This window comes from Diabrotica virgifera, chromosome 5 (assembly GCF_917563875.1).
Source record: "Diabrotica virgifera virgifera chromosome 5, PGI_DIABVI_V3a".
Taxonomy (NCBI): domain Eukaryota; kingdom Metazoa; phylum Arthropoda; class Insecta; order Coleoptera; family Chrysomelidae; genus Diabrotica; species Diabrotica virgifera.
In genome coordinates, this window is record NC_065447.1 from 245,880,795 (window position 1) to 245,905,271 (window position 24,477).

General features: G+C 32.0%; 1 protein-coding gene across 2 annotated transcripts in view; it reads right to left on the reverse strand.

Moving 5' to 3' along the window:
- LOC126884758 (1-phosphatidylinositol 4,5-bisphosphate phosphodiesterase epsilon-1-like) overlaps window positions 1-24,477 on the reverse strand; it is an 890,827-nt gene that overhangs the window by 530,390 nt on the left and 335,960 nt on the right. For both annotated transcript variants that reach the window (XM_050650976.1, XM_050650975.1), the window contains one exon: window positions 23,931-23,952. The gene's annotated coding sequence lies outside the window, so the exon portion shown is untranslated. The remainder of the gene's footprint in view (window positions 1-23,930; window positions 23,953-24,477) is intronic.

Consider the following 24,477-nt stretch of genomic DNA (forward strand, 5'->3'; position numbering starts at 1 on the left):
GTTTATAATTGAAGACCTACGTGGAAGAAGGGGGTATTCACAACTTCACCATCATGTGACACTTATACTGTACCTCTAAAAAGCTTAATAAGAGATATTCTAGTGGATGAAGGTGGTATGTAACATGTAAAATACGATTCATGAATGGAAGGAGGTATGAAACATTTTTCGTTTTTTTCAGGTTTAAATTGTTTATAACTTGGAAACGATTAACACTTTATAACTTAAGACAAAAATTACAAAAGTCCTTTTTTGTTTCCAATGAAAAGAAGAACCTAAAATAATGTCTACCCGGGCCGAAAAAATTAATTCTTATAATTTGTTTACTTTTTTTTAAATAAATGTAGCAATAACTCCTAAATTTGGCCTTTTATGTATAGGAAATATAACACGAAAAATATTCAGTAGTTCTAAGGACTTCAAAACGCAAAAAATATACAGGGTGTTCCATCTGAAATAAGAAAGTTCATCAGATTTCCAGAAAAACGGAAGATATGACAACAATGCAATTACCACTATAATATCGTCCGCATTAGGAAATCCTTACTCACCAAAATCTATAAAAAATCGTGCAAGCCGTTCCCGAGATAATTGAGGATTTCCATATATAAAACTCACTCTGTATAATATACTCCATTTAATAATACAAGGCAAGGTAGACGGAAGAAGAGGGGCCAGATCTAAGAAGACCGTCATGACTTAGATACCTGTGAGAATGGTTTAACAGATCCTCTGCATCCCTTTTCCGAACTGCCGAACAAGATTAGTTACGATATAGCCAACATATAGCCAATTTGATAGAAAACGCCCGATAATCGAGCACGGCACATGAAGAAGATTATTTTGTGTTCAATTACATAAATTTCTGTAAAACTGATTATAGATTTTAGACTAGAGGATTTAGCATATAACATTTTAATGTAAAACTTTTAGTCGACATTTTAAGGTTATTTTGGGTGGCTTAGCATGTAGAGCTTGCAAAGAACACTGATGATGCTCTCTTTAGAGCGAAAACGTTCTGTTTTGTATTTGTAGCCCTTTTTGGGGGTTTAGTACCCTAAAATAAATATACCTTTTACGGAGAATATTTTTCTTCAATTTTTGATTATAGAGTATTATTTCATGCAACATACAAACTAAAATGAATGGATGAAGGCGGTATGTACAGTTTTTATTTATTTTTTGGAAAAAATACTAAAAACAAAAACAAACTATCAACATTATATTATGTAAAGAAATGCTTATAGCAATATAAATAAAGCTAAATAACACAAACAATATTTTTATGATAAAGGTAGAGGAATAAAAATTTAACTGCTCATTAGGCTTTGTAACATACCACCTTCTTCCACTTAGGTCTTCAATTATCATTGACACTGACTAGCCTGGAAATCTCGAGTCATCAGTCGTTTGCCTTTTATAAATATATGTACGCGTGGAAGCATTCTTGTTAATGTTGTTAAATTTCATATCCGAATGTCCTACAGCGGTGTGTAAATTTCCACAATTTTCAGTCCCAAAGTAGAACTTGTTATCTTTCCCTTGTTGCACTACATATTTGATACTGCTACTACTACATGTCGGTTACAACGTTCTCCGCCATTTTTCGACTTCCAATCGCCACTTCGTCCTGATGTTCCATATGTCCTCTTCTATGTCTCTTTCTCTCAGCTCTTTGTCTATTCCTTCGCTCCAATTTTTTCTCGGTCTACCTCGTTTCCGCTTTCCCTCTGGTTGCATTTTAGTATTCTCTTTGGTATTCATTGTTTAACCATTCATAGAACATTGATAACCATGATAAAGCCAACCCAAATAGAAAAAGTAAAGACATACAAATATCTTGGAACCTGGCTTGATGACAAAAATGACCAAAGCAAAGAAATTAAAGTCCGAATTTAAACTACAAGGCAAGCATTTATAAAAATGAAGACACTGCTTACAAACAAAGACCTTCAGTTGCCTCTCATATTGAGGGTTTAAAATGCTACATATTTTCTATATTACTATACAGAATGGAAGCTTGGGCATTGAAGAGACAACACATAATAAATATAGAAGCGTTCGAAATGTAGTGTTACAGAAAAATATTGAAAATTCAGTGGGTTCAATGTTGAAGTGCTACGACGTTTAATGTTATAAATTATGAACAGTATAAAAACAAGAAACCTGGAATATTTGGGTCACATTAACAGAGGAGAAAAATATGAATTGCTGAGAATTTTTATGCAAGGAAGGATTCAAGGAAGAAGAAGCATAGGAAGAAGACGCATCTACTGGCTGAGGAACCTTAGAGAATGGTTTAACTGTAGTTCATTACAACTGTTCAAAACAGCAACCAACAAAGTGACCATAGCCATTATGATATCCAACCTCCGATAGGAGATGGAGCTTTAAGAAGAAGTTTAACCATTCTTTGTATATATCCGAACCAGATATAAGTTGTTTTGTTGATAAGTCATCTCGTTGTTTGTTTGTTTCCCATTATTTCTCTAATCCGTTCATTAGAAATCCTTTCTCTTCTAGATATTCCTGCTGATCTTTTCCAAAAATCTATTTCTGTTACACTCAGCGTTGCCAGTGTTCTTTATGTTAGTAATTATACGTTATATACGTAAGGGAGCAAGACGATGCTGTCGTCACATTCCATTCTTGTGAGTCGTTCTTTAATGAGTTGTGGGGACATTGGCGAGGAACTGATGTGAACACCTCACTCGCGTCGATATCGCATTTCGGGCAGTATTTCCGCCAGCAGCGGTAGCAGTGGCAATAGCTGAGTATAAATCCGGCAATATTATATAATACTGCAAGCTTTGTAATAGTGCATGTGTGAGTTTGTTTACTATACCTTACGTCTTCTACTTACGACATTCAACGTGTGATTGAATTTATTGTTGATCGATTTATTTATAAATAATAAAATGGATTATTTTTAGTCAACTTGAAGACTTGGAATTTGTAGATGATGTATGCCTTTTAACAGAAAAAAGACAACACATGCAAGGCAAAACTGAAAAAGTAGCAGAGGCAGAGAAGAAGGGCAGAAGGACTTAACATAAACGTCAGAAAAACTAAGATAATGAAAATAAATACACCAAGAGAAATGGGAATATCACTGGGAGGCACGGAATTAGAAACGGTAGAGAAATTTAACTACTTGGGCAGTATTTTGAACAACAAAGGGGGACGAAGGAGGACGTAAAACGGAGAATAGGAATAGCTCAAAACGCATTCAACAATATTTAGCATATCATGCTAAAAATATATATTGTCTTCACGCCAGATGACAAGTAAACCCAAAATACGATTGCAGGGCCCCCGCAAGGCTGATTGGCGCCCGCGTGCGGGACATATTTTGGCGCCCTTTAAATCTACTATATAAAACTAATAAATATTTTTGAAAGATTTTAACGCAGAATGAAAGACTACATTATTACTGAGGTCGAAAGTCCCTGAAAACTTCTTTAATGTTTATTTTCATAACTAAGCGCCGGACTCCACTTGCGATTTGTAGTACCGCGATTGTTTTGTAAATTGAACACATTGTTTCAAATACAAGTCAATCCATTTGCGACTAAATAATCGTGGATTGACTTGTATTTGAAGCAATGTATTCAATATTCGTGAAAATAAAAGAGAAAGTGTGATTTTTAACCGGGGAGCAGTCGCGCCGTTAAAAAAATCTAACATTTAAGTGCTTCGAGGAAGGGTGTAATAATGCGTGGGTATTCTTTCTTTTTTTTTTCATCTTCTTTTTTTTTGGAATTTATGGCTTTCGTGAGAATTAATTAGCTTTAAATAATAGCTAAATAATTAGCTAATAATTGTTAGAAATAATATTTGTAACATAACAAGTAAATAAAAATACTATAAACTAAAAATTTGTTGTAAATTGGTATTTAAATTCGTTTTTTAGATAAAATCTAACTCGCGACCGATTACGTGACAGAAAAGGGCGCGACTGTTCCCGGGTTAATTGCAAATATTTAATTCAAAGGAAACTTTTTGTTTATTTTAAGATACTGTCGGCCCTCGGCAATAACGTTATCTTTCCTTCTGCGTTTAATTTTTTTAAAAATACTTATTAGTTTTCTCAGGATTCGAAAAAAGTTAATACATTTAAAACACATTGAAAATTTTGACAGGCGACATTTTGCGCCTTTTTCCTTAAATTTTTTTGCGCTACATTAATGAAGCACCCTGTATATTAAATTAAAAATATACGTTTAAGTAAATAAACAATTAAATAATATTTTGTCATTTCAAAGTTTTCAAACAAATTTTATATAGGGTGTCTACATAACTAGGAATCATATGGGAAACGGTTTGATTATTAATTTTACGAGAAAAAGTTATTCATAAAAAGATCTGCATTATCTAGAACTCAGAATACAACCATCAAATATCAAATTTTAGGAATCTTTATATAATTTATAATTTATTTATGTAACTAACTGACAAAATTTATTAGAGCACTAAAACTAACAAGTACGTACTGTATAACTATCAACTGTCAAATATAAGTCAAGTTATTAATGTAAACATTGTTAAATCAAAATAACAATTTACTGTTTTTACCATTCTGCAAAATACAGGGTGCTCTATAAATAAACGGTAAAACGTATAGATACTTACGTAATAGATAAAATATTGTATAGGACGTCAATAAGTTATTTCATCAATGACATACCACGACGTATTTCCCTCCCTAGGAAGGAAAAGTACGACTTTGCTCCCTACAGTCAGGTCAGGAAAAGTAATAATTATTTTTTACCTAATAACACAACTTTTGATTTTTGAGATTTCTCTAGCTGTTCATGAAATAAATAAAATTGTACATAAAAAATGATTATCTCATTTAAAATAAATATTTCTTATTTACCAAACCTTTGGTTTGGCGCCCCTTCGGGGTTACGCCCGCGTGCGCCGCACGCGCTGCACGCCCGGTTACGGGGGCCCTGTACGATTGTTTAACAGCAACGTGAACACTATGCTACTATAAGAAGCAGAAGCTTAGAAAGTGACAAGAAAATATATTGGACAGATGCACGTGTTCATAAATAAATGCCTAAAGAAGATTTTTAACATTTACTGGCCAAACAACATATCAAACCAAGAGTTATGGACAAGAACTAACCAGGAACCTATATCTAAGACAATATGCAAAAGGAAGTTGAGTTGGATGGGTCACACACTAAGGACACCTGACACAGACATAGCGAGGAAGCTCACTCTAGAATACACACCACATGGAAAGAGAAGATCAGGTAAACCCGTAGAAACGTGGAAAGGAAGTGTCGAGAAAGAAATTAATACTATGGGGAAAATCTGGGTAGAAATAAAGATCAGTGCAAAGGATAGGACCGAATGGAGGCAGACAGTTGACGCCCTATGCTTTGCATGGACTGAAGAGGAATAAGTAAGTAAAATGGTTTAATTTCGGATTTTTAAAATTATCTGATATACATTGTACTGATAGATTATCTGATATACATATAGTGGAGTCACTGAAGGTGGATATGAGCTGTTACCTCCGATTTCGTTGAACCTCCATCGATTTGGATGAAAATTGGTGAGTGGTTAGAGGATATCTCAAGGATCAAAGGTGACATGGTGCCAACTTGCGCTTTTACCCTGGGGGCGGATGCCACCCCTTCTCGGGGGTGAAAATTATTTTTTTAAAAATAGCCCCATAATGCGGTAGAGGGACAAATTATAAGCAAAATTTGTTATATAAAATTATTAAAATAAATTAAAAGTTTTTGAGTTATTAAAGATCAAAGATTTTAATTATTCGTTAGAAATTTGCATGTTTTTAAACGATTTTTCATAAATAACTCAAAAACTATAAGTTTTTACAAAAAAGTTATTATTACCAAAATTGAAGATAATAAAAAATGAAATAAATTCCTTACTAGAAAACCTTTTAGTGTTAACTAAAAGTGAGTTATAGGTAATTGAATGTATATTTCTTTCGGCGACTACCCAAATCTAAGTATTCAAGCTTAAATAACGGGAAAATTATGCATTTTATGACACAAACTTATTGAGCATTTGTCAAAGTATTTAAAAATATCTATCAGATGAGCTTATGCTCCAAAATTTTTTCAAAAGTTATCTTTTAAAATTTTTTCCAAAAATATTATTGTCTTTTTTTTAAATAACTCAGTTAATTTTTAGACATGAGACTCGCCTAAAAACTATTTGAAAGTAAAAACTAAGGGCTTTTAAACCAAGTTGAACTTAATCTTTGAGACCCCTTACTTTTTTAAAAATAAAAGGTTAAATTGCCCGGTTACATGGTTCTCGCAGGCAATATTTAAGCTTAAAACGTTTCTATCTCGGTTATTTTGTACCTTACAGAAATACTAAAACGGGTAAAATATTTGATACAGAAAAAACTAAAGTTTGATTATATATCATTTTTTCGTATATTGAGTATTTTTGGAGTTATTATTGAAAGATAATGAAAATAACGATAATCTGAAAAATTCTGATTTTTTTAAATTATATCTTTTTTTCAAAAATATGTATTCTAAACCGGTCAAAATTGTCAAAATCATTACTTATGCTAATATAAAGAAACTCTTGTAAGAATTTCTATAAATTTTAATTTTTATGGAAATGGCAATGTTTTATTTTTCACTTTTTCCAAAAAAAATCCAAAGGGTTCTCTTATTTTCACCATAACTTGCTTAATTTTGATGATATTAACTTCTTATGGAGCTCATTTGATAGGTATTCCGAAGTACTTTGACAAGTGTTTAGTAGGTATATTTTATAAAATGCATCGTTTTCCCGTTATTTAAGCTTGAATACTTAGATTTGCGTACTCGTCGAAAAAAATATACCTTCAATTACCCATAACTTACTTTGAATTACCAAAAGTGTAGTTTTTTAAATGAGAAATGTATTCAATTTTTTATTATCTTTAATTTTGGTAAGAACAACTTTTTTGTAAAAGCTTATAGTTTTTGAGTTATACGTGAGAAACAGCTTTAAAACATGCATTTTTTTACGAAAAAATAAAATCTTTGACCTTTAATAACTCAAAAAGTATTGATTTATATTAATATAACTTTGTATAACAAATTTTGCTTAGAATTTGTCCCTCTATCTATTTTTGGTATTATTTTTAATGAAATAATTTTCACCCACGAGAAGGGGTGGCATCCACCCCCAGGGTAAAAGCGCAAGTTGGCATTATATCACCTTTGCTCCTTGAGGTATCCTCTAACTACTCACCAATTTTCATAAAAATCGATGGAGGTTCAACGAAATCGGAGGTGAAAACCCTCAGTGACTGCACTAATATATATTTTATTGTTAATTATCTGATATACATATATGTATATTGTATTGTTAAGATACTTTACACATGGCTTTGTCTAATGTTCCATCGTGCGAAATATTGATACCTAGGTATTTGCACTATCTGATAACCATTATTAAAAAACTACCGCATATATGTGTATCCGTAACTAATCTAATAAAACACCAAACTGCTTCCGTTTTTCCAAGAACTCAATTAAAATTAGAGTCGGGCATCACGTGCTGTGCATGCTGAATTCTGTGCTATAAATTATTGGAAATTGGGGTCCGATAACGACACACTGTTCATGTGTACTGTTTTTCATGTATAAAAAATGTCGGTTGGGGGCGTCGTAAAAATATTGTTGCGTTTTTTATGCTTTGTAGTCCAGGGCGCATCTGTAAAAATATGAGTACATTTGAATGTCGAGAGATGACTCATATTTTTTTGCAAAAATTACTTGGTACCTGTTGCTTTTAAAAACTATTTAAAAAGTCACTACAAATAAAAACTTACTTTTGACTCTGTTCTCACAACAATAAAAACTAAACAAAATAACAATTATTAGCAACAACACACTTGTTTGTCCACAACCGCAATATTTGATAATTTTTGACAGGTCATTGGAATGACCAATCAAAGCAAACGTATTCGCTGTCCTGCGCGTAGCACAAAAAATTAATGTTTATTTAAAAAATTTCTGAATCCGTTCTAATTAACCGATTTTATTTTAGTTTTACAAATTGCAGTGTACCTTTCACTATTATGTAGAAAAATTCAACTTGCTATAATATTTCTCATGAGCATCTTTCAGTGCGTCAGAGTTTTTCGATTTCTTTCTAACGCATTAAATTTTATGTGACAGAAAAAAAGCACGTCGGTGATTACAGATATTTATAACATTTATTCTAATTGTCCATAGATGGCGCTATAATCAAAAAAAATATTTACGAATTATATAATATATCTACGAATATAATCTGTACAATTTATAAGACTATAAAAATCAAAGAAAACGCCATTTTATAAATGCAATAAACACAATTAATTTGTATTTATGCCAAATTGCAAATAAAATGTGGCAACTGTCAGATTTAACTAAAATGTCATGTTAGAATAAATGTTATAAATGTGTATTATCACGGACTTTCCTTTTTTTCTATCATTTGTGACGCACTTAAAAATGCTCATGAAAAGGACCATATCTGCTTTATTTTCAGTCATGTAAAATTTTGAAAAATTGCATATTTTTTCGCGAAAGCTGTATTTCTAAAATTTTTTTGGCAAAATCTGTTGAACCGATCTTAGTGAAATTTACAGTATTGTTTTATTATATCATCATATTTCTCTGGGTGTAATATGAAGGTCCCAAACGTAGCATAAATGGTTGAAAAAAGTAAAATGCAAATATTTTTTTTTATTTTTTTACGTTTTTTATGGTTTTTTTTTTCGCAATTATTGCTATTTTGCAACAAGGGTGACAATTTTTAAAAAATCATATCTTGTAGAAAATTTAATTACGCAATTTTACGTTAGTTCAACTTTTCTCAGAAATGGATAGGTACTTTTAACGTTATAATTAAAAAATGAAGAAAAATATCGAATTTTTCCTTTTTTTTGACATTTTGATTAATTAAACAATGTTCCAGACCTTTTTGAGTGGGAGGATAACTCAACTATTATTATATGAGTTATTTCCAAGCAATTTATTCAAAATATCCATCTCAAAAATGATGCGCCCTGGACTATTGATGAATGTAAATGTAAATAATACAAAAAAGGGGAACGGTGTTATGGATCGGGAGAGAATGTTTTTTAATTAATAATGTACGTGTTTTATGTTACTGTAAATACGGTAATGTAACAGAGGGATTTAAAGCCAACGGTGTAGGCGTATTTTGACGAAGAGAAATAACAGGGAGATTACATCTGTAGTGTGCTATTGTGTTAATAATATTAGCGAAATTTCAATATCAATTAGTAATTTATACTAACAGTTTTACAAATGTTCTAAAACTGTGTTGTTGTGGTATGTTTAAATTAAACATTATGTTTATATGGAATTAAACCACTAAAAAATAATTGTAATAAAAATTAAAGTTTTAACTGCTGTTTGAAGTTTAGATTTCCACTCCTGAAATCGTTTTTAAAAAAGTATATTTTCACAAACTAGTGTATTTTGGCAATAATATCAATCAAAATAAACCTTTGGATTTTGTTTATTCTCTTCGAAGGTTTTGGGTTGCAATTTTAAAAGTATTTCTCTTTCCAGATTTATAAGAAGCAAATTACAAATTTTAGTATATTTTTCAGACTACAAAGTCTTACAAACATACTGGACGAGCTAAACGAAAAGTGTATGGTATTATAAACTTAACGAAAACAAAATTCATGGTCATTATAAAACATCCAAAAGACAACGAGGCACGCCATATTAATAATATCCGGATAGAAAGGTTTGGCAAATAAAAATATCTAGGGACATTGGTTATTCAAAACGCAGAACAAACACAAGATATTAAAAGCCGTATAGAAATAGAGGGCAAAATTTGTGAAAATGAAGCATCTATTATGTTCTTCTTCTTAAGGTACCGAGACCGTTTGTCGATCGTTGGCTCTCATGTTGCATATTAACAATCATTGTCTTATTTACAGCCGCACGAAATAGTTCAGTGCTAGTTTTCCCAAACCATTGGCGTAGGTTTTTATGCCAAGAAGTTGTACGGCGGCCCACACTTTTTTTTCCCATTATTTTACCTTGCATGACAAGGTGAAGTATGTCATATTTTTCTGGGTGACGCATTACATGACCAAAGTATTCCAATTTGCGCCTTTTAACGGTGTTCACTACTTCGCAACTTTTATTCAAACGTTGCAAAACCCTTTCGTTTGTGACTCTTTCTACCCAACTGATCTTCAGAATACGGCGGTAGACCCACATCTCAAATGCTTCTAGGTTTTTTAAAAGCGATTCTGTCAGGGTCCATGATTCAATTCCGTAAAGAAGTACTGGGAATATATAACATCGAACCATTCTTATGCGAAGTTCCAAATTTAGATCATGACTGCACAGGATTTTCTTAAATTTCATTAAACTTGTTCTTGCTTTGGCAATTATACTTTTTATTTCTGTACTAGGGTTCCAGCTTTCATTAATATGAGCACCCAGATATACAATATTACTTACTCGTTCAATTGAGTCATTACCGATTGTTACGTTATAGTTATTATTATTTACGGCTGCCTGTTTACTAATAAACATAAACTTTGTTTTTCTTGCGTTGAGTTTGAGTCCATATATCGCGCAGAATGCCACCATTCGGTTCAATAACGCTTGAAGAAGTTCAATTGATCCTGTCAGCAACAAGGTGTCATCTGCATATCTGATATTTTTCATAAGCATACCATTAATGAGTATTCCCTCTTTTGGGTTTTCCAACACTTCATTTAAGATTGTTTCAGCGTAAAGATTAAACAACATTGGTGACAATATACAGCCTTGTCGAACTCCACGCTTGATTTTTACTTCTTCCGAGCACTGATTCCCAACCCTAACACATGCAGCCTGGCCCCAATACAAATTTGCGATCATTCTAATATCCCTACCGTCCAGACCAGTAGTTTTGAGAATATGTAGCATTTTTTCATGGCGAACTTTATCAAAGGCCTTTTCAAAATCAATCGCGCATATGAAAACGTCATGATTTACATCTCTGCATCTTTGAATTGAAACTTGGGTTGCGAATAGTGCATCACGCCTTCCAAGGCCACAGCGTAAACCGAATTGAGTACTTGAGATCCTTTCCTCAATTTTTCTATATGTTCTTTGATGAATTATTCTGAAAAAAGTTTTCAATACATGACTCATTATGCTGATGGTGCGATAGTCGCTGCATTTTGTGGCTCTGTGTTTTTTTGGTAGTACAACAAATGAGGATTTAAGCCAATCTTTAGTAATTTTTCCACTTTCGTAGATTAAGTTGAATAATTTCGTAAATATCTTAATGCCCTCGGTACCTAAAAGCTTTAGCGTTTCTACGTAAATCCCATCTGGTCCAATTACCTTGCCGTTTTTTGCGTTCTTTATAGCTTATTGCACTTCTTTCTAGTTATTGGAGGACCGCTCATGTCATCTAGGGTTTCTAGTTCGCTTCTTTCATCATCGAATAATTCCTTTATATATTCTGTCCATCGTATTAGTTGACCTTCGTCTAAGTAGTCGTCGAACTAAGTAGTATACAGTCGTCTGCAGTGAATGATACCAGTCGCTCAGTCGCATGATCGCACATACACGGACGTATACGCGCTACCTACGAGTCGCGCGACTACGCTTCCAATGGGCGACCGGCCTTAGCTTTAACTTCAGATCTCTTGTGCAGAGCACTTTTCTCATTTTTTTTAAACTCGCTTTAGCCTTTTGTATTCTAATTTTAATCTCCTGGAATTACTCATTTGTGGAGTTGATCATTGTTCCAAGATATGCATATTGGTTCGACATTGGTTCTGTTTATGAAGAGATTCTCGTTATTTCTTAATTAGTTCTTTAAATTATCTTAGAAATACATTTAATCGACGTGCTTAATTAATTTAGATATAATATTTTCTTTTTTCCATCCAACGATTTAAAACACCAGTCACAACATTATCCCAAGTTAACTTTTATAACAAAATATAGCCGTGGTAAAACATTTGTTTTAATCGTGTTATGCTTACTTCTGTGTAAGTACTTGTACAACTTTTTTAACAAGTTAATCATAATGGATACGAACGACACTTCTGACAAGTAAGTAAACCGCTGGAAAACTTGAGAGAGCTTTTCAATGTAAACTTTATGGATTAGAATCGAAGCTACGCTAAAGGGGAAATCTACCAATTGGGAAAATCGAAGCTTGTATCTTCTGGGAAATTTAGTATTTCTAATAGAGTATTGTGAACTTTGTATACAAAACGAATGCGTAAGTTTAATTCAATTATACTTATATACTGCTTCGCTCCCAAACTTTGCGTTGAATTCTGCTGAGAATCTAAAAAGTTATTTTAACTTAAAATGTAAAATTTGTAAGCAATGTAGTCTTCTTCTTCTTTAGCATGTTTGTATCCTCTACTAGCCACCCCATGAGCTACATTATAATCGATTAGTTACACGGGTTTATAATATTTAAAACAGTGAAAAATCGACTTTTTGCCTACTTTTACTTTCCCAGTCCGCTGGAAATTTCATTTCCCAGCTTGAATATGGCACGTTACTGAAAATGCCACTGTCATTTAGATAAATGCAGAAAAAAACTTCTTCTTTTTGTGTAGATAGGACCCTGTCTGTTTTTTCAATATGACTACAGTAAGTTGTAGTTCCTTAGTTTTCGTGGTCTTCCCACTGATCATCTTCCTATTGGAGAACCGTCTGTCGCCGTCCTTCCCACTATATTTGTTGTCATTCGGCTCATGTGTCGTTCAATTCGGGTAACTGCGGAGTAGATAAAATCAAGAGCGTGATTGGTAAGGTAACCAACCTACCAATCATAAAAACAAGTACTGCTCAAAGTGCTCAAAGAAACAATGTGAAGCCGCGGAACCCGTTTGTATATATAAAAAATAACATGAATTATAATAAAAATTGAGAGTGGTAGTGAATCTCTCTCTCTCTCTCTCTCTCTCTCTCTCATTCTTCAGTCTTGACAGGTCAAGGCATATTAAGGCATAACTTCAGTCAGGAAACAGGGCATATTACTCATTAATGACCCTACTTAAATCAAAAATATTCTCAAGACCAGTAAAACTAAGAATATATAAGACAATAATTCGTTCCACAATAACGTATAGAAGCGAAACATGGACTCTGAATCAGCGGGAAACGACAAAATTACTGGTACTTGAAAGAAAGATACTGCGGACTATCTATGGGCCTTGCAGAGACGAGACAACAGGAGAATGGAGAAGAAGACACAATGATGAACTCCAGACAATATATGGAGATCAAAACATAGTACGCTACATTAAAGCAAACAGAATACAATGGGCGGGTCACGTGCTAAGATCAAGTGACGAAAGACTTCTGAACGCCACATTCTGGGAAAGGCCCGATGGAAAAAGCTCAGTTGATCGCCCAAGAAAGAGATGGAAGGACGCAGTAGCCAGTGATCTACGCAAAATGGGAGTACAGCAATGGGAAATAGCTGCTCAGGACCGACAACAATGGAGGGAAATAGTAAACGCGGCCAAGACTCACATAGAGTTGTAGAACCAAATGATGATGATGATGATGATGATAATGTCATGTACTGACCGTTTCCAAAGATCTCTCTCTCTCTGATCATTTATTTTAACTCATGCATAGGTCTTTTACATAATTTCTGTAATCTGTTCGATTCATCTCCTTGAGGATCTTCCTCGTGATCTTCGGCCTTCTAGATGTTCTTAAATAATAAGTATTTCAATGCTTTCTGTGTCTGCTCTCAAATCATGTCCAAATTATTTTAATTTTAAGATGAACTTTGCTAGAAAGCCGTTTGCTTATCTTTATCTTTTGTAAAATTGATTGATTGAATTATTCTTCTCCAACAGAACATTTCAGTGGCGTCTATCTTTTTAAGGTTCCAAGATTCACATTCCTGTATGAGCATTGGCATATTAAGCAGTTGATTAACTTTATTTCTATAGTTCGTGAAAGGGCCTAACCGGGTAAGATGATGAAAACTGCCCCCAACTCGATTCGAATTCCATATAGGTCACCGTTTAGCATATACAATGTATATCGAAACTAACTTTCTGAAATTTTTAGCCCCCTAGGTGGTCATGTGACCCACCTAGAGCCTAATTAGGGTTTTTTATGTTTTAATTTTTTATCTCAGCCGCATCAAAAACTAGCGAAAAACTTTAAATAAAAAATTTGTAAGCTTTAAAAAGTTCTGTCCGAAAATTTTTTTTTTAATTTTTGGCGGGATATTTAAATTTTAGAACGATATTAAAATTTTAAATGATTATAAAAAAATAACTAAGACATTTGTTTTCACGAAAAAAATATATAACGTGTATTTTTGCATAATATTTCACCCTGAATTTTTTAAAATTTTTAAAATTGGTGAAACGCACCTTTAAAAATAAAAAACCGCATTTTTTCGGTTTTTTTTTTTCGTTTTTTGATACAATTTTATACATTTTTTTCAAAAAAGGTAACACCGTCACTAGAATAGGTAAAAAATTGAAAATCAATTGGGGTTTGTTTAATAAAAAAATTTTGTAATCATCCATTTTCAAGAAAGTTGAAGAAAACAAAATTTTACACATTTGTTACGATTTTGCCGAAACTACTGGCAACATTGTAATAAAATTTGGCGAGTTTTAAGAGGTAGTTGTTGTGAATTTTTGGGTACCCCGTCAAAATAGCCCCGTCAAAAAAGCTCCGACAAAATATCCCGCACACAAAATAGCTCCGACAAAATAGCCTGCAGACAAAAAAGCCGCGGAATAATAGCCCGCCGACAAAATAGCCCCGACAAAATAGCCCCGACCAAATAGCCCCGTCAAAATAGCCCCGACCAAATAGCCCCGTCAAAAAAGCGCCCTTCAGAATTCATCATGAAATAATCCCTTAAAAATACGTTTTTCGAAAATGGTAATTATTCTCTATTCACATCTTAACTAAATCTTAACCACATTAAATAAAAATGGTCTTTTCAGAGAACTCGAGTCCTGTCTTCTCTGCCTCTTGGAAGTTTGAACATTTAGTTTAAGCGAAAATCAATGTTTATTTGTGATATAAACATTTTTTCTGTTTTCGGGCAACAGTAAAATGCATTTTAAATTAAATAAATTACATACATTCTTCTTTTTTTGTCAAATAATTTAAATTAAAAATTTTTTTTAACACCTTGTATAAATAATTATGTAATTGTTTATATTACTAAATAGAGAATTAAATAACCTTTCAAATGAGCTAGCACACGACCTCTACTCTCATTTTAAAAAATCATCGATTACATCATCACGCCCAGATGGATGACGTCACTAGTACGACATATATAACAGAGTATCGTAATTTAAAAATAAAAATCGATCTATTTCAGCATGTTTCCTAACGTCGCGGGTTTACGAAATAACGAATTTATTCCTTTCATTTGCACCATACAGAGCCGGCCCGAGGGCCGTGCGAGCCGTGCGCCCGCACAGGGCGCCAAGGGTTTGGGGCGAATTTCCCCCTCCCCAAAAAAAATTAAAATGCGATAAATTATTTAAATTGTGTCAATTTTTTTGCAAATTATTCATTCATTTATGATGAATTTGTAATATTTCAGAAAGCCTTAGTAAGTTTTAATTTTATTATAGACAAATAATTTCAATGTTCAGAATCATCCAGGAGGTCTAAAATTTCTTCGCAGCATCACCACATCGTTGGAATGTTCTGAAACAACACGTAACAAACTTGATCCTGAAACCTTTGAGTGAGACTAGGTGGGAGACTCGAATTAATGCGGTTGTGCCACTGAGATATCAGCTTAAGGAAATCTATGACGCGCTTTTTGAATGTAGTCAAGACCAAAAAAGGCTAGACGCATATGCAAGAAATACAGCTAGAAGTTTGGCCAAAAAGCTGAAAGATTTCCGATTCATCTGCTGCTTAGTAACGTGTCATATGCTTTTGTTTAAGATAAACCTCATAAGCAAGAAACTTCAAGAGGTTGACATGGACATAGCAAACTCTCTTGCTTTGATTTCTTCAACGAAGCAATTTTTTCAAGAAACAAGGAGTTATGCAGGATTCAACAGAATATTAGTCGATTGCAGGGAAGTGGCCGAAATGATTGAAGTTGACCCAGCATTCCCTAAAGAAAGTGAACAGCGGCCGAGAAAAAGAAGAAAATGATTTCTTATGAATCAAGTGAAGAAACAGTTCTTGATCTTGATATCTTGTTCAAAACTAAATTCTTCTACGCGGTCTTGGATCAGTGTATCTCTTCTCTAGGAGACAGATTTTAGCAGCTTCAAAACTATCACCAACTATTTGGGTTTCTACATTCAAAGACCACAAGTAATGACAAAACCTTATTAAAATGCTGCAAGGACCTACACACTGCTCTCACTGATGGCCAGCACAGTGACATTGATGGTCTTTTAACTATATTCTGAATTAAAACTTGTCAACAGCATGATTCAGAATGTCGAAAAAGAAGACAAAGGCAAAATCAAAGGCCCAGTTGACATGTTGAGCTACTTAGCAGACAACGGATTTGTGGAGAGCTTTCCTAACCTGTGTGTAGCACTACGAATCCTTCTTACTCTCCCAGTGTCTGCCGCGAGTGGAGAAAGTAGTTTCTCCAAGTTGAAAATAGTAAAAAATTATCTGAGGTCTTCCATGTCGCAAGACAGATTGGTGTGACTAGCTTTGATATCAATTGAGTTTGCAGTGCTCGAGAATATTGATGTTAATGCAATTGTAAATGAATTTGCCCAGAGAAAATTTAGGAAAGTTAACTTTGTTAAACTTAAACCATAAAAACACAATGTCATGTCTCATTGCTTTACAAGGCCTACCACTGTATTTCCAAAGCTCAACATTGTCATCTTCAAGTTTAATTCAATTTCAAGTTCAATTCTTATTAATTTAAAACTATTTTTTCATTATTACGTTTGATAAATAACCATAGTCATTAAATTTGTATAACCATTTTCCAAACTGTATTCAGGACTTTTAAATAAAATCTAATTGTATAACTTGTCAACTTAAGTTCAAATAAAACATGTTATATACTACCTACTTTACTTTTACAACCATGATTTTCCTATAAAGTGGAACTTTTGAAAACCAGTTGCCCCCTAGGGGGGCGCCATAATAGTAATTCGCACGGGAGAAATATTACCCACGGGCCGACTCTGGCACCATACTGTACGTCTGAATGGCCGATATGAATGAGTCAGATTAAATTAAATTATCAGAAGAATTTTTTTACTGAGCACCAACATTTTTGTTTAATTTATTAACATATTGTATTTTGACAACGACGTCCGAAGTGGAAGTCGAAACGTTAATAAAATAATTTTTTTAAGTAAATTGTGGCTTATTTCCCAATTAGAATAGTGATCTAAAATAAATGGTACTCCGTTAAAAGGTAAAACTTTTTATTGGAGGTGTTTTCTAAGAGGCTCTTTTAGCCGGGGCTATTTTAGCCGGGGCTGTTTTGACCGGGGCTATTTTGTGTGCGATCTATTTTGTCGGGGCTATTTTGTTTGCGGGCTATTTTGTCGAGGCTATTTTGTGGCCGGGCTATTTTGACGGGGCTTTTTTGACGGGGCTGTTTTGACCGGGCTATTTTGACGGGTCACGGCATTTTTGACATAAATTAAGTTTTAATATTTGACATATTTCAAATTAACAATCGTTTTTTAATTCCTCGTTCAATTTGTGACAAAAAATCTATCTTCCTATGTTTTCATACGACGCGCCATTTTTATTCAAAAAATAAAACATCTTAACCCTTACAAAGTATTCGAACTTCTAGTAGTTTCTACATCTACATAAATCCATTACAGGGTGCGCCAAACCTCTGGTCTTCTTTGATTACGGCTAAACTATGAGATATACAAAAAAATGTTTATAACAAAACTAATATGTATCAAAGAGGTCTATAATTTAAAATTATTTTCAATTATACAGGGTGAGTCAGAACGACGGTATGAACCCAACTTTTATTTTTTTTAATGGAACACCCTGTATATTAAATCATTTTTGAATATATTATTTAAAAATATGAAAAATGTGTATAAGGTCTTATAGGCCTAAAGTTAATAATTTTCGAAATATTTACATTTGTATTGAGAAAAATGGTAATATTTATAGGGCTGTGGATTATGTTTCCAAGGAAATAAAAATTTAGGTAATAGGTCAAAGTTTTTAAAATATAGTGTTATTTTTAAATAATTTAATATTTTTTACTTTTAGCCGTAAAATATACAGTGTGATCATTATTTGCAAATACAAAATTTTCTCATTTTTTTTAAATGGGACACCCTGTATATTAATTTTGCGTTTTGTAGTAAATATGACAACCTTTCTTTTGGTATAAGGTTGTATGTACCTAGTATGTTTCGTTTTGTAGATATTTTAAAAAAACTATAGATTTTACGTTTTTGCGGATTTTTTATTTAAAAATTTTTTTGCAAAAAAAATAATCATAATCTGGTTTTAGAAACATACACTAAAATATAAAATATGAAAATAAAAACGTAATTAAAGATTAAAATAAATCGTATGCTAGTACAATTCAATTGAATTTAATAACTTTATATTATTTTACAAAAAATATTTTACCATATTAATGAATGCATAAATTAGTTACTAAATTAAATAAACAACCAAATTTTAAATCAACCGTAGTAATTTTTCTACTACAGCAACTTTCCTGTACCAAATTAATTGCTAGTTAAATTGTATTTAGTTAAACTTTTAATTTACCTTTTAAATTTACTTACATACATCTTGAGAATATAAAAATTATTATAAAGTATGCTTTGAAACAAATGAATGTTAAATGTATCAGCCAAATTATTTATTAATATAAATAGTATTTACTGGTGTCACAAAAACTGGTAATACTTTTGTAGTTGAAATTTTTGTAACAATTTTTTATATGTTAAATTTTAATTTTTTAACCGAAAAATTTTTGGATATGACATTTGTTTTGAGCGAAACCATTAGAAATTATTACCAGCTTTTTTGACACGAGTAGGTACATAGATATTATTTACTTCTTAATATACTTCCATAACGTTCATTTGTTTCAAAGCATACTTTATACGTTCTCAAGATGTAGGTAAATTAAAAAGTTATTAACTGATCTTACTCGTAAATACAATATAACTAACAATTAATTTGGTACAGGAAAGTTGCTGCGGTAGAAGAATTACTACGATTGATTTAAAATTTGGTTGTTTATTTAATTTAGTAACTAATTTATGTATTCATTAATATGATAAAATATTTTTTGTAAAATAATTTAAAGTTATTAAATTCAATTGAATTGTACTAGCATATGATTTATTTTAATCTTTAATTACGTTTTTATTTTCATATTTTATATTTTAGTGTATGTTTCTAAAACCAGATTATAATTATTTTTTTTTGCAAAAAAATTTTTAAAGAAAAAATCCGCAAAAACGTAAAATCTATAGTTTTTTTAAAATATCTACAAAACAAAACATGCTAGGTACATACAAACTCATACCAAAAGAAAGTTTGTAATATTTACTACAAAACGCAAAACTAATATACAGGGTGTCCCATTTAAAAAAAATGAGAAAATTTTGTATTTGCAAATAGTGATCACACTGTATATTTTATGGCTAAAAGTAAAAAATATTAAATTATTTAAAAATAACACTATATTTTAAAAACTTTGATCTATCACCTAAATTTTTATTTCCTTGGAAACATAATCCACAACCCTATAAATATTACCATTTTTCTCAATAAAAATGTAAATATTTCGAAAATTATTAACTTTAGGCCTATAAGACCTTATACAAATTTTTCATATTTTTAAATAATATATTTAAAAATGATTTAATATACAGGGTGTTCCATTTAAAAAAATACAACTTTGGTTCATACCGTCGTTCTGACTCACCATGTATAATTGAAAATAATTTTAAATTATAGACCTCTTTGATACACATTAGTTTTGTAATAAACATTTTTTTGTATATCTCATAGTTTAGCCGTAATCAAAGAAGACCAGAGGTTTGGCGCACCCTAAAAGCTAATTCGAATAATTTGGAAGCGTTAAGATATTTTATTTTTTGCAGCAAAGCGGTGCGTCGTATGAAAAAATGAGAACATAGTTTTTTATCGCAAATTGAACGAGGAATTCAAAAATGATTGTTAATTTGAAATATGTCAGTGGCGTACTATCTTTTTTTTCTTTGAAATGTTCAGACCATTACCCCTATGCGCGCCAATGATGAATATCAAATCCTTAAATGTATGTCAAAACATGCACAATACCTACCTCTTAAAACCCGCCAAGTTGTATTACAATGTTGCCAGTAGTTTCGGCAAAATCGTAAAAACTGTGTAAAATTTTGTTTTCTCAACGCCCTGTATCTTAAAAATGGATGGCGTTACAAAAAATGTTTAATAAGCAAACTCCAATTATTTTTCAGTTTTTTACCTATTCTAGTGACGGTGTTACCTTTTTTGAAAAATATGTATAAAATTGTATCAAAAAACGAAAAAAAAAACCGAAAAAAATGCGGTTTTTTATTTTTAAAGGTGCGTTTCACCAATTTTAAAAATTTGAAAAAATTCAAGATGAAACATTATCCAAAAATACACGTTATATATTTTTTTCGTGAAAACGAATGTCTTAGTTATTTTTTTATACTCATTTAAAATTTTAAAATCGTTCTAAAATTTAAATTTCCCGCCAAAAATTAAAAGAAAAATTTTTTTCAGACAGAACTTTTTAAAGCTTACAACTTTTTTATTTAAAGTTTTTCGCTAGTTCTCGATGCAACTGAGATGAAAAATAAAAACCTAAGAACCTTAATTAGGTTCTAGGTGGGTCACATGACCACCTAGGGGGCTAAATATTTCAGAAAGTGAGTTTCACTATATATGCTAAACGGTGACCTATATGGAATTCGAATCGAGTTGGGGGCAGTTTTCATCATCTTATCCGACTAGGCCCTTTGAGAATCCTCACATATTTTAGATATCAAACTTAAATTGTAATTGTAAAATATAGACTAAGTATTTCTTGTAAATTGTTATATACTAAAAAAAAAGGAAAGAAAAAAAATATAAATAAAAAAATAAAAAAATAAAAAAAATAAAAAATAAAAAAATACATAAAATTTTTTTTTTTAAATATATAAAAAAATTATTAAAAAATAAATATAATAAAAAAAATATAATAAAAAAATATAAGTAAAAATGAATGACGAACTTGGACAGTCCATAGTAAAAAGCTTTCGAATTAAGTAGAGGGCGAAAGAAGAATATTGCAGCTTTTGCTGGGGAACTCTGAGAACATCATTTAGAAAAAAAAAATAAAAAAAATATATTACAAAAAATTATTAAAAAAAAATAAATAAAAAAATAATTATTTATTAGTAGAATTGTTTATTAGAGATTAACATTTGTATTAGTTTTAGGATAAGATACGAAAAAATGACTAATAAAATAAAAAATAGTAAAATTGGCGAATGGATTTAGTGTTTGCAGTCATATAAACCCAAATAAACAACAATAATCCTCACATATTTTGGCCATATTTCCTTCGCGTTACTTTTGCTAGATCACATTACGTTTTATTTCTTTTAGTAGTGACTCTGTGTTTGTGATCAATAATCCTAGATCTATGAGCTCACAACCGGTACATTGTGGTTATGTACCCTATCCACTATCATGATCATGGTCTTTGATATGTTTTACTGCAAACCAAATATTTGACTTTCATTTTCTCTTAGTCTTATGAGATCAGTTAACTTTTTTTTACTCTTTGCAAGAAAGGATGTGTCATCTGAAAACCGAACCGCAGGTGGTTTATTTTTCAGCCATTTATTGAGATGCCTTTTCCCATTCTTCAAGCACTCTTCTCATAATGTGCTATCCATAAAATATATTTTATTAATTTATAATGAAAAATAGCTAAGTAAAAAACTATATGCATGACGAAATGATTCAGATGATGATCTAAAAGTTCGAAGATTGAGCGATCGAAAAGACAAAACAATGCTGGGAGAACATTGATGAACACATAAAACAAAAATTGATAAAAATACTTGATTACGAAAATCTTCAGTTTCTTCATTACTTCTTCTTTAAGTGCCATCTCCGCGGCGGAGGTCGGCAATCATCATAGCTATTCGTATTTTAGAGACGGCTGCTCTGAAAAGTTCATTTGATGTACATCCGTACCACTCTCTCAGGTTGCGCAGCCACGATATTCTGCGTCTCCCTATGCTTCTCTTTCCTTGAATCATTCCCTGCATAATCAATTGGAGCAAGCTGTATCTCTCTCCACGTGTAATATGTCCGAGATATTCCCATTTTATTGTTTTGATGGTATTTAGGATTTCCATTCCTTTATTCATCTTTCTCAGGACCTCTTTGTTTGTGACGTGTTCTGTCCACGATATTTTCAGAATTCTTCTGTACACCCACATCTCAAATGATTCTAGTTTTTTCATTCATGCAGCATTCAAGGTCCAAGCTTCCATTCCATAAAACAAAGTCGAGAAAACGTAGCACCTAGACAACGTAACTCTTAGCTTGAACTTCAAATCTCTTGTGCCGAGCACTTTTCTCATGTTAAAATTTATTCTAGCCCTTTCTATTCTGATTTTGATTTCCTGTAAGTAATCTCCTGTGGAGTTGATCATTGTTCCAAGGTATGCATATTGGTCGACTCGTTCGATATTGGATCCGTTTATGAAGAGATTTTCGTTATTTCTTTGAGTTTTCGATATTCTCATAAACTTTGTCTTCTTGACATTCATTGTTAGCCCGTATTCTTGTCCCAACTCTGCTATTCTGGTCACCAGCCTCTGAAGATCCCCAATATTTTCAGCTAAGATGACAGTGTCATCCGCATACCTAATGTTATTAATGGGAACTCCATTTACCTTTATTCCAGCTGTTTCACCCCCAAGAGCTTTTTTCAAGATCTCTTCCGAGTAGGCATTAAAAAGAATTGGCGACAACACGCATCCCTGTCTCACTCCACGTCTGATCCTTCATTACAGCGTTAAGTATTTCTGCTGCCTGTTCGGGCTTAAACTTTTGCTTCATTCTTTAAAAGGGCGTTTTACACTTTTTCTTTGTTTTGGCAATTGAATGATTATTTAGTTAATACATTTCCTTCAATTTTGTTTATGTTTGCTATCAATTTTGTTCCTTAAAAATATACGTTAATGATAGCAGATTAGCACCAGATTACTATTTCGAGATAGACAAAATAAAGATCATGAAATAATTGCAACGTTCTAAAAGAACCTGATACTTAACGAAGAAGAAGATTATTCCGCAATTTTGAATGTAGCAGCGAAAGATAAACTGTAGCATTTGAAGAAAAGTGTATTTAAATAGCATGTGTAATATTCTATTAGAGAAACATTAAAACCCGGATAAAAAAAAAGGTGAAACACAGTGATGAGTGCGCTAATAACCGGCAAAATAACGCAAAAGACGGAAAACATTAAAACATAATACGTTGTAAAATAAAAAGCGATGGAACTAGTAGATGTGGGAAATTATCAATAGAAACCTATAAATTTACTTACATTGATAGTTTCCCACTTGTAGATGTATCGGAGGAGTTTGGTAACTGCCACTGTGACAAGAGAATTTTGTTAAAACAACAGAATTTTGTGACAGTTAGACTCCGATACATCTAAAGGGGGGAAACTATCAATATAAATAATTGTAAATTTACAGGTTTCTATTGATAATTTCCAACCTCTACTAGTTTTATCTTTTTTTACTTCACAACGTATTATGTTTTCCATCTTTTCCGTTATTTTGTCGGTTAGTAGCGCACTCACTGTATACTTGTTTGCATTAAATTATTTAAATACCTATATAAATACTAATATGTGGTTAATATACTCGTTAATAAAAAATGCTTACCTATCGGTTCACTTGTAATGATCTGAAAAGAAAAAACAATAAATAAATAAAGGTGTTTTTTGCGTTTTAATAAAACATCGTTTCAACAGCAGTTCATAAAATTTTAAAATGGAGCTTTTTAGGTGAAAATGTTTTTTCAAAAAGCTCTCAACAATACACGCTTCTGCAGAGCACTACTTGTTTTTTTATACATATAAAATCGACGAGAACATATTGAAAACCTGACGATCTATCAAAAACGCTTGGTTGGCCGTGTATATCGATTAAACTAAAGCCTGTGGAGATTCATTATTAAAACACTACTTTAAGCACCAGATAAAATAGCCATCGGCCAGGGATGTGTAGAATTTCATTTTTCTTTATTGTTTTTTTTTTTGAGGTTTCGAAGCTTTTGCTTCAAATGGTAAATAGTCACTTTGAACAGCACTTTTTAATGTTAGGATTTTTTCAATGACTTAATAACTTAATTATTTTAAATAGTATACCTTTTCTATAATAAAAACGATTAGACAGATACTGTTATTGAAAATCAGATACAAACTGCCGA